Consider the following 11697-nt stretch of genomic DNA (forward strand, 5'->3'; position numbering starts at 1 on the left):
GTACATCATTGCCACCTGTTGACAATTGCGCTAATTTTATCCTAATTTTATCCCAATTTGTGCTTATGTATTCGAGAAAATTTATTTTATGTAAGATAAAAGCAAAATTGTACTCGCTTATTTTCGACTATTTGATTCTCTATAGAGAGCGCGTGCTCCAACGGTATATGGTAAATAAAAAAGCGTAACAAAAATTAAAATCAAATTAAAAATAGTTGATTTTCAGGCTGTGTCATAATTTTTTTAAATTTTGATTTCAATTTAATTAAATATTCAGCACTGGTTTCTGTTTCGTAAATTTTTTTCACATCTAAACAATATAAACCAAGTGGGACTAATGAGTGCATCTGTTTATACTCGTATTTAGCTGTTGTTGTTATTGTAGTAACATAAACATTTCCCATATATATATACATACATATGGGGAATGGTACTTGGGTATCAAATCCGTGAACGAATAAAAATCGGTGTCATTTCGGTAACGTAGAATAGCTGTCATTAATTTCATTGGTAAAAAATGTTCGCATTTTTTTTTTGCTATGAGAAATTCATGATAAGTTATATAAATATTTTTATTTTTTATTTTTATTGGTTGCCTTATAAAATAAAATTTTACAAGGTAACTTCTTCTTCTTTATTTGCAATTCGTTACCGAATGTAGGCGATCATACATATATAATAATATAATATAATAATACATTATAAGCAAAAGAAAATGTATAAAATTCAATGCATAGAAATAAAATGGTTAAAAAAGAATGTTTACAAAAAAACATATAAATACAAATCTATCATTTTTTTAAATATTTCAAAAAGTATCTGTGTTTCTGGCTAACTTAAAAAGATGACCAATATTTTCAACTCCAATCCATTAATGTATATTCCGCAGCCATGATAATTTCTTTCTTCCTATGCCTCGTCTTCCTTCACTCTTTCCTTTTAGTATAAGTTGAAGAAGATTATATAGGGTGGGCCATGTAAAATTTGCTTTTTAAATCGGCTATAAAATAAAAAATTAATCAATATTTTTTCAAACTTTTTTATTTTATTTTGAAAATTGTCATTTATGAATAAAAAATAATATCGTTCAAATGACTGCCACGACTGGCTTTACAGTAGGCCATTCGATCAACCCAATTTTTAAGCACATTTTCGATTGTTTGGGCTCCAATTTCATGAATGGCAACTTCGATTTCGTGTTTTAAAGCATCAATCGTCTCTGGATGGTTCGCATAGCATTTGTCCTTAACAGCTCCTCATAAAAAATAGTCCAACGGGCTTAAATCACAGCTCCGAGGCGGCCAATTGATATCGGAATTTCGGCTGATTATTCGGTTTTCAAAAACGGTAGTCAAAAGTTCGAGTGTAACTTTGGCAGTGTGACAATTTGCACCGTCCTGTTGAAACCAAATGTCGTCCATGCCATTCTCTTCAATTTTTGGAAACAAAAACTCGTTGAGCATGTCACGGTAACGCTCGCCACTTACTGTAACCGCGGCTCCTCGCTCATTTTCGAAAAAAAAAAATGGTCCGATGATGCCGCCAGATCAAAAACCGCACCAAACAGTGACTCGTTGTGGATGCATTTGCTTCTCTACAGTAACGTGTGGATTTTCTGAGCCCCAAATCCGACAATTTTGCTTATTGACGTAGCCACCAATGTGAAAATGAGTTTCACCAGAAAAGAAGAAGAAGACTCACCACTTTGGAAATAGGTTTTCAATATTTCCCAATTTTGTTCAAGCGTATAGCGTCCCATTTCGTAAATGTCAAACCTTTAAGTAAATTATGAACACATTTGACATGTCATTTGTGTTACCATTCTCAAAAAAATAGGTGGTTCAAAAAGCAAACGCTATATGGCCCACCCTGTATTTATAATTTCGATAAAAATATGGGGGCGAGGAAGGCTGTTTTTCTGCGTTTAATGCATCTTAGAAGCTCTCTTTTGCAATTAACTCTGCGAAGCACTTCAGAATTGGGGATCCGGTCGATCCACGAAATTTTCAGTAGGTAATTGAGGTAACTATGAACTACTTAAAGCTATGGCTACTAGAGCTTAAGTTTGCTTAGTCTATAAGTATATGTATTTTGTTAAGAGTGAAAAAATTTGTTTTCTGGGTAAGAAATATCTTTGTAAATACTACTGTTTGGACTAAATCTTGTGATATAAGTTCGTGTATTTCAGAAATTTAGTTAATAAGTGATGTCTAGTCTAGTTATTTTGTTGTAGTTTATCATTAAGAAGTATTTAGCCTTTGCTTTTGTGGGGTTAATTTGTTTGTAGCACTCATTGGTTTGGCTCCAGAAAATAAAATTTTGGAAATAGCATTCACGTGGAGTTCACCGTAGCATGAGGCTTACACTAGAAATGTTCACGCAATTTATCTTTCAATTTCAAACACACTCACGTTTTCGGTGAAAAAGGCATGTTTAAAAAATTGTTTTTTTTTCGATTCAAATCGTGTTAGTTTATTCAGTCAATTTCCGTATAATAAGGAGATATTGAATAATATATATTTATTTAACTCAATTCATTTGGCAAAATATTGAAAACTGAGCGAGTGGCAGTGAACCTTCGAAGACGCCTCGAAAAAAATGTGGTTTGCGGTGTACTTCATAACTAGCAACAGAATCATCTTAAACCAAGTAATAAAAATGAATTTGTTGAAGGAGATGTTTTCGAGGTATCCTCGAGGGGACTTTTTTTTAATTTTTGCTAGCACATGGAAGCCAAATACCGAAAAATTAGATAATTTGATATTGGCAAGGTTAGTGATTAAAAAACAAACAAAAATCAGAAAAACTTCCAGAAAAACTGGATACTTGGTGAATTAAGTGGAGGAGAACCGTGCAAAATTGCAAAACGATTGGTCTAATTGGACTTCGAAAATAACAAAAGAAACGTTTTAAAGTCAAGGCCTGGAGCGCAACGGACGCGCAAATACTCATAACTTCGGAAATTTTACTCCTATCGAATTGAAATTCCGACACAATGGTCTTGAGATATTAATGCGTTCTTTAAACAAAAAAAATGTGAGTAAAGTTCAAACAAGTTTAAATAGTATTAAAGCGGTCGCTTCGTCAAAAAGTATATTAAAATATTGTTTTAAAAAATTAAATAAATTAATTAAAATATTTGAATACTAATATTGGCAGTTGTGACCAACCCTCAATGCTAAACGCACAGAATTTCTGCTAAGCCAAAATAAGCACAGCCTCAGCACACTGATTTCCGTTATAACAGGGGGCACTGCCTCATAGCAGAAGCGTGCAAGCACATGACTTCTGCAGAAGCTGTCTAGATGAAGAAGAGAAGATCTCGCACTTTCTGTGCCATTGTCCTGCTCTATCCAGACGTGGATTCACCATTTTAGGTAGATTATTTTTAATGAGTTGGAAGATCTCAGTACTGTGGAAATCAGGAATCTTTAAAATTTTTGAAAAGTGCTCACTGGCTTGAGAAGAGATAAGGACAAGTTTCCCACGCAGCATCACAATGAGTTATGAACCGGAGTGTGTACCATAGTAGACAGCCGCTTCCACCAAACCTAAATTTATATTGAGATTTCGCTAGAAAATTTAAGATTTTTATAGATAGAGTTAATTAATTAATTGCACAAAATAATTTTATGTAAAAAAATTATTACAACTTGTTTAGCTTGGTAAGCCTCTCTACTCAACTAATCTGAACAATCGAGCGGTATATGTTGAAGACTTAAAACTTATAAAAAATATATATAAAACATATAAAATTTCACTTAAAAGAGAATATAAAATGATAAGTCACTTCGCTCTCAAAATTCAATAATTTTTTTGATGCAGCTGCCATCAAACGTTTTACCTGTAATTATAAAATATAAAATACTATTCCACATAATGGAAACTGTGGCAGCGCTGCCTACTAATTACTAGCAGCTCGTACAACAGACAACCGATTTTTGCGTTAATTTTAAATTATTTTTAAGTACAAAACGTCTTTGCAAGCGCATTTGTATGTACATCTCCTTTGGTTTTGCCTTACTACGCTTCGTTTCATTTGACTTTTTTTCTTTACAGTTCGCGGCAAAGGGATATTTTTAGTTTTCAAAAATAAAAGCAGTCAATGATTCTGCCTTCCGGGCTACTATCACTTTTGCAACACTTTTGGCTAACGTACTCGCTCTTGGGTATTTATACGAATAGGTGTGTATAAAAACATATTTACATACAGGTGCTCAAAGAATTGCTCACATGTTTGAATGTGGAATTAAAAATAATAGTCAAATGGAGTTTGCTTTTATTATCAAATTCAATCACAAAATACCGTTGATTTTTGACAATTTTTTGTTGACAATTTTGGCAATTTTCTTATTTTTGTTCAGCTCGCAAAAACAGATTGCCAAAAATTAACGGTACTTTGTAGTCACTTGAAATTTCGCCAGCAACAGTGATTGTCAAATGAGAAGAAACGTCAAATTTATGAGCATCGCTCCAGAAGCAATTGGCAAATTTTGGTAAGAAAAATATTTTCAAGCAAATTAATGCATATATTGACACAAAAGAAATATAAAAAAAGCTTTACTTACACTCTTTGCGAAGACGTTTCGCTTAAAAATGCCATATCTTCAGAGTATTTGAACTCAGGCACTTCACTCATAAACGAACTGCCAGTTTTCGATCAAAAACATAGGCATCTTTCATAAAATCTTCCCCGAAGATAGTTGAGAAAAATGTAGTGCTTTGAATCATTTTCTTTATTGTACCTTGAGTAAAAATAAAGTACATGGTTCGGCACTCGAAGTGTAACCAATTAAAAAGGACATAAATTTAGTTTGAAAAATTACTTTTAATCAATTCAAATTAAAAAAATTGTGAAAATAATACAAAATTAAGAATCAATTTACTTTTGCTCGATATTGCCACCTTTTGCCTTGACTATGGCCTTGAGACTGTCTAGAAATGAATCGTAAGCTGCCCGAATGTGACTTGCAGGTATTTTGGCCCACTCGCGGACAATGGCTTTTTTCAGCGCCTCGAGACTGGTGAATATTTTAGTTCGGACCTTGCTCTCCAAAATGGCCCCAAGAGAATAATCCATCGGATTCGCGTCTGGTGAATTTGAGAGCCATTGTGTGGACGTTGTGAAGTTTAGAACGTTGTTTTTTAGCTATTCTTTGTTCACGCGAGCTTTGTGAGACGGTGCCGAATCTTGTTGAAACGCCCATGGTCTGCCACCGAAATGTTTATCTGCTCACGGCTTCAAAGCAACCTCCAGAATACTTTCCCGATAATATTTCGCATTTACTTGGACGCCAGGCTTGATGTAAACGATTGGAGAGCGTCCATCTGCGGTTACAACGGCCCAAACAATTACTTGTGGCGGGTGCTGCCTCCTGGTGGTTGACTCAAATTCTCGTATGAACGATCGGTCAAATAAACCCTATCGTTTTGGGAGTTTTCGAATTGTTCAATTTGAAAAAATTTCTCGTCAGAAAACACAATGTTCAGAAATTGACCGCTTTCGGCCAAGCAGAACAACTCCTTCGCTCTCTCAAGTCTGACTTGTAGCTGCTTTGGTGTGAGGTCAAGTGCCGTTTAGATCTTGTAAGACTTGACTTAGATATCATTTTTCGGCATGCGGCGAATGCTAACGTCAGATATTTTCAGTTCTTTCGCCATTTGATTGGCACTTCATTGGCTATTTCGCTCAAGTTCCTTCTTCACTTTTTGAACCATTTCACTTGACGTTGCAGTCTTTTGATGACCACTTCCATGACGTTTCGCGATGCTACAAATATCAGTGTAACGACTAATGGTGCGATAAACAAAAACTTTATTTACTTTAATGTGCTCGAGCTCACGAACACTCGTTGGTTGTGACTTTCCAGTCAAATATAATGCAATCAAACTATTTCGTTTGAAGTCCATTATCGGTTTTCTTTTTCCGCGTTTACTCTGGGCAAAATGCTTCCGCGCGCTTGTAAACCACTGGACTTCATATGTTTACTAACAAATAGTTTTACGTAGAATTCTTCGAATAGCAGTGGGATTACAAGACTTTCCAAGTATCAGTTGAACTTCTTTTGACACAGCGTTATATCTATGATATTATAGGCTGAACAGTGGGGTGCTTCAGTTCACATTTTCAGCTACCTTTTTCTGCGCGTGTTTCTTCAGATGGGCCATCCCAGTATATTCAAGTTTATAATCACAAGCCGTGAGGTCGTTTTACGCTGTATTTTGTTTTTATTGTTTATCTGCTTCTAAAATTAAGGTTACTTTGAATTTATTTATTGGTGTCTACCATTCACGTATATGTATGTATGTACATACATACATATATATCTTCGCATGCACATTTTTGAAAATTATACTTAAATAAAAAATATCGCATATCCTCTTTTAAATAAATGATCACACGAAATAGCTGTGAGCCATTGTTTATTTGCACATGCATACATTTGCACACAAGGGTTTGTTTATTTTCTGCACTGACGTCACTCAATTGTCAAAATCGCCAAAACAGAGTAGTCACACTCGGATGGAGCGACCCTTTTATTCTCCACATCGTGTTTATCATTTAAATACATATGTACAGGCACGTCATGACCACAGTTACCCTCATTTTTGAACTTGAATGTGCGCATTCTTTTTTTCAGTCTTGCTGCGGTGGTTTAAGCAACATTTTTTCAAATAATTTATAAAGGGTGATCAATTTAGAGGTATCAGATTTTAAATCGAAATAAAACAACGCAAATTCAAATTGATTGAGCAATCTTAATTATTTTTTAGTATAATCCCTTTCAAGAGTTGGCCGCAACTGCCGTAATTTGGCCATCCGGAAACACCAATTTAAAATGACTCACTGGGGGATTTCAGCCGGTATTTCGGGAATAACTTTAGTAATGTTGGCTTCCAATGCAGCAATCGGAGCTGTCCAAAGGTGTAATATCACACGTTCTTGGTTAGCAATCCACTGGTCCGAAACAGGACGATAAACGACGACGCAGTAAATCCATTGTTTCACGGGATGTATGGCAAGTAGCGCCGTCTTGTTGAAATAAAATGTTTTGGAGATCACGGGCTTCAATTTCCGGCATCAAAAAGTCGTTTAACGTGGCGCGATAGCGTTAACTATTCGTTGTTGCATTGGCGCCTCGTATTTGAAGAAATATAGGCCGATGATTCCGCCAGCCCATAAGCCGCACCAAACTGTTGTTTTTAATGGATACACTGGCTGGTCTCAACGTAGTCATTAAGCAAAAAATGGGCCTCATCGCTGAATACCATAAGTGGGTCTGGGCGCGCGATGAACACTTTTCACAGAGCGTCGATTTTCGTAATTTCCATGATCAAATGTCAATGAATTTTGAAAAAAATTATGTGTTTAGTTTGACAGTAGTCACGCGTGATCTGTCAAAACACCCTATTGGAAAAAGTACCACCAATCTGATCACCCTTTACATTCAATCAATACTTTACAATCAGTACAATACTTGAAACTGTAAATAGTGAGCTGTGTGTGTGTATGTGATGCCGCATAAGCGAGAGAATCCAATTGAAAACCAAGTATTTGAGTATTTTGTCTCGATTTTATAGCGCTGAACTATTTTTGAATTTCGATGTGAACGTCCGGTTAAACGAACTAACATAAATTGGAAAGAGGATTGCAGCACTTTTACGCTAGCGTACAAAGATATTTATCATTTGTCAATGTAAGATCAGGTGAGTTAGGATAGGCGCATGTGTGAAGCGTTCGTGGACGTCATTAGAGCTCTCTCGACTAGTTGGTACGTCATCAAGCGTTATATTCACTCACTGTAAGAGTTTATGTATCGTCATGAGTGTACACTTCTGACGATATGAGCAGGCTACGTTTTGCCACAGGTTTTCCCCATGCGTAGCTCCGATTCCTGTCAATGGCAATGGACTAAAATAATTTAGCAGTGATCGATCTATCGTTTTTCATTTTCTTTATTCTTGTCCCAGGTGCCACCCGCTAGCGACCGACCTGATTGTATTATCTAAACAAATAATTGTAGAGTGCATTAACGAAAAGAAAAGGACAGCATCAGCAAAAGAAGGAACGTCAAGGATATTGTCGGAATTTTGGTTGCCCATGTCCACATCTCCTTGGTATAGGTATTTAGTGCGAAATTTTAATCTTCAGAGTAGATGTGAATTATTCAAGGTCAGGAAGGCTGCAGTTTAATTATCGATTGAATTCCTTGTCGTTTCTATAATCCGAGAAAATTTCTTTTTCGGTTGCAATGCAACTCCCCATCGAGCCAAATAATCTCTACACGTGTTTGGGTATTAAGCGCCAACCACCACGATACTCCCCATGTGGCCACCGTTACAAACTCCGAGGTCTCCCGGGATACCAAATTCAGACATCTCAGCTTGCAGGCAATTTCTTTTCGTGCTGTGGAATGCAGCTTTAAAATCGACAAAAAATAGTGTGTGTCGAAGGATAAAACGAATACCCGAATGTACTCGACCATTCGGACTGTTATCTTGACGTTCTTTTTTTTATGCGGCCCTGGGAGGTGGAATCTTCTAAAGATACGTATGAGCCGTAGTAAGACCAGTTGGGTCTTATGGCTTGCTAGTCTTAGCCCGGACGATTGTAGCCATTGCTTAATTTTATTGATGGTGTCCTCTACCCTTCGTGAGACCTCTTCAGCTAGGTCATCTGCATACCCAACAATGCTTGCTTGTTCGTGTTGTTCAACAAGTAGCACCCCATCATACATGATATTTCACAGAGCCGGGCCTGGAGCAGAGCCTTGAGATACTCCTCCAATTACCTTTTATAGCTTTTGGGGCCTACGTCTCTATTATACCATAGGGTTCTGTTATCAAAGTATTAAGCAATTAGCTTTATCAGACATCTTGAGGTCTTGCCATCTACTCAACACAGTCACATCCAGAACCTCTCATATACCCCCCTTTCCACATACGTCGCGCCGCAGCGGCACACTAAGCCTCATTCTCAACCTGAAGGCAACAGCACGAGGAGACGCGCCCAACAACACATGCAAAGCATCTGTGCTCACGGTTCGGCATTGAGGCATGCAGGCAGGCAACATGATGCGCTGACACGACATCATCCGCTGGCGTCCAACGGCCACTAATGCCAATTCGTACTACACATGAGGAGAGTTGGGCTACTTTGCCGAGAGAGGACTTTGCCTTTAAATTCGTTACTTTTCATTCTAAAATAGAATTTATTGCAAAGTTGGTTCGCCGTAGCATTTAAAGTAATCACTAAATCATCATTTTGTAGCAACAGAAATGATGCAGATGGTGGAGCAACTTTTTTATTCATTGTACTTTGGGTCACGTGATTTTTGTAAAGAAAAATTAAAATACATTTTCTTATAAAGTTTAAGTACTACCAAACAATGTATACAATTTTTTATATTTATTTCTATTGTTATCCCTTCTAAAAACAGTTTTTAGCGCTGTTGGACGTACATATGTAACCCCTTAAGGGGTAACACCACTGTACACGCGTAAAATAAACACGATTTTTAAAGAATTTTTTTGTAGAGAAGGAAAGGGGAAACAATCACTCTGATTTGGGAAGTTATTACTTATATACTAAAATACAAAACTACAAAGTTTGATCGAAAAATTTTACAAAATGGCGGCATTGGAGACATTTTTGTAATGTGGTTTCTCTTGAAGGAGCTCCGCGGCACGCAGCACAGAGGGTGCAAAATTTTATCTGGAACAAAGAAACATTTTTTTTCTTAATCTAGATAAGAATAGCTAGAGAAACACGTAGGGGATTTAAAAAATATTTATTTTTGTGGAATTAGCAAGCATTTGAAGGAAAAAACTCTATTTTGGACTAAAAAACCGGCACTTAAATAATTATAACAATCGTTTAAATTAATCTATCGAAAATCCCCTACGCTCTTCTCTTAAGAAGGTTATTATACAGACGTAGTGAAAAACCTGATTAAAAATATTTAAAATTGTTTGAGTTATGCTGCGTGCCAATTTCAGAAAACGTGTTTTGAGAAAAACGCGTTTAAAGTGTGGAAATTTGGAGAAGTCGTTAGGTAGCAGTCACTAACGCTTGGTTAAAAGCTTAAAATATTTATGAAATAGACTTCGGTAACGTATAAAACTTTTTGTTCTGTATTTTAAAAGGTTCAAAGAATTTTTTAAGCTTATAAAAAAAAATCAATTTTTTGAAATTTCTTCAGTGGTGTTACCCCTTAATGCTGTAGTTTCCGTAGTTTTCAAATAAAACCAAGTATCAACACTTCGAGATTTTAATTGTTAACAGTAACGTAGGTAGATACCATTAATTAACGCTTATATGATAGTTGTCCCAGCAATTCCTTTTGTATAATTTTGATGTTTCTTTATATGAAGCAATGAATTCTAAATAGGATTTATAAAATGTACCATTAATTAACGCTTATATGATAGTTGTCCCAGCAATTCCTTTTGTATAATTTTGATGTTTCTTTATATGAAGCAATGAATTCTAAATAGGATTTATAAAATGTTTAGAGTGGATGAGTCTACGCTACCGGAACATAACGAATTTAGATTCGTATTCGGCCAAGTGCTTATGGCGAATAGTGAGTGCTGTTACAACCCCTCCACAACAAGCAGCAACAACCAAACCCCACTCTTCAAAAGCGTAAATAATAGACACAACGGGTTGGTGTCGAAATTCTGTATGTACAAAATTCTAAAAACAAAATTTGCTTTTTAAAAGTCTGCTTTTTAAAATTCTGCTTTCAAAATTCTGTATTACAAAATTCTGTATTAAAATATAATGTTAACAATGTTAAAGAGGTAATGTCATTATTTAATTAATTATTATTATTTTTTTAGAGATATTAAATAAAAAATAATAATAATAATTTTTTCTTCAGTTTCGATAGAATCCACAGTATTTTTGCGTAGAAGTTCTTTTCGCGTGGGCGACCTTCGGCCGCGCTTCAAAAAAATAACCCTCATCAGTCCAACTCCGGCTACGCAATCCACCGTATTTTTGCGTAGAACTCCTTTTTGCGTGGGCGGGCTTCGGCCGCGCTTCAAAAAAATAACCCTCATCAGTCCAACTCCGGCTACGCAATCCACAGTATTTTTGCGTAGAACTCCTTTCCGTGTTAAAACCATTGAGGCCTTGCAGCCTTTTTTTTATTCAATATCTCGAAAACTAAGCGAGATATCAACAAGTTTTACTCCTTCATTTCGTTTTCTTTTGTCGAGTTCTATAAGAATCCGCCATAATATTGCGGCGCCACGGAAACAGCAGAATCCCCTCGTACCTACATTAATTATAGTTGATAACAGTTATAGGTACATTGGTATGTACATATGTTTGCAATCAAATATTACCTGGAGATGAGAACTTTGACTCTCTTCTTGTATGACGAAAATCACAAAACTTGAATAAAGCAGAATTTTTCGCATTAAACATGCAGAATTTTGAAAAAGCAGAATTTTAAAAAGCAGAATTTTAAAAAAGCAGAATTTAAAAAAAACAGAATTTTAAAAAGCAGAATTTTTTTGCAATTTACAGAATTTTGTCACCCAGAATTTTGTAATACAAAATAATGACACGCTCCCGACACAACTCGATATATGGACATTATCAAATGAAAAACATTTTATAATTGGCTTTAAATAATTTTTATTTCATACACAGAAAACTTAAAACTGTTCAAACGCCAATTAATC

This window comes from Anastrepha obliqua, chromosome 4, assembly GCF_027943255.1.
Source record: "Anastrepha obliqua isolate idAnaObli1 chromosome 4, idAnaObli1_1.0, whole genome shotgun sequence".
NCBI classification, from domain to species: domain Eukaryota; kingdom Metazoa; phylum Arthropoda; class Insecta; order Diptera; family Tephritidae; genus Anastrepha; species Anastrepha obliqua.